Source organism: Manis pentadactyla, chromosome 18, assembly GCF_030020395.1.
Source record: "Manis pentadactyla isolate mManPen7 chromosome 18, mManPen7.hap1, whole genome shotgun sequence".
In the NCBI taxonomy this organism is placed as follows: Eukaryota; Metazoa; Chordata; class Mammalia; order Pholidota; family Manidae; genus Manis; species Manis pentadactyla.
Genome location: NC_080036.1, coordinates 1,239,115 through 1,239,791, shown reverse-complemented (window position 1 = coordinate 1,239,791; position 677 = coordinate 1,239,115).

Genomic DNA, 677 nt, shown 5'->3' with positions numbered 1-677 from the left:
CCGGGTGCCGAGAGCGCCTCACGCGGAGACGCCACGCCCCGCCGTAGCCACGGCACGGCCGCGGACGGGGCAGCGACGCCCCCCCCTCCGGGACCAGGGGCGCTTTCGGCTCCCGGACAGTTAGGCGGCAACACGCCAGGAGCAGGTCGCATCTGCGGAGGCGGCTCGGCACTGCCGGTGGCGACGGGGAGGCGGGTCGTGGGGGTGCGCGTTCACACCAAGGGCGGAGCGGGCACAAGTCCAGACGGGGGCCTCGGGGCACGGCCGGGCGACCGGGTAAAGCGGGCGCGGGATCCCACCGCCCCACGCACGAGGGCGGTCCCGCACCGCCCAGGATGCCAGCAGCCCCCTCCGAGGCTCCCGCCGGACAGATCCCAACCACCACGAGGGCAAGGGCCCTGGGTTCTCATGTGAAGCGCCCACTGCAGCAGCAGCAGCAGCAGCAGGGCGGCGAGTGCCGGGCCTTACTCGCCGCCCTGCCCGTCTTCTCTCCACCCATCCGGGCGGGCCCACTCCAGGACCGCGGCCCCAGGGAGACGCCCCCGAGCGAGGCGGCTCCTGCTTATTACACCACGTACCTGCCGAAAGCACCGCTGCTGCCCGTTGCAGCTCGGGACGCGGAGCCGCTCGCAGCGGGGTGGGGCGGAGGCTCGGGGACCCGGGCCCCGTCCTTCCTT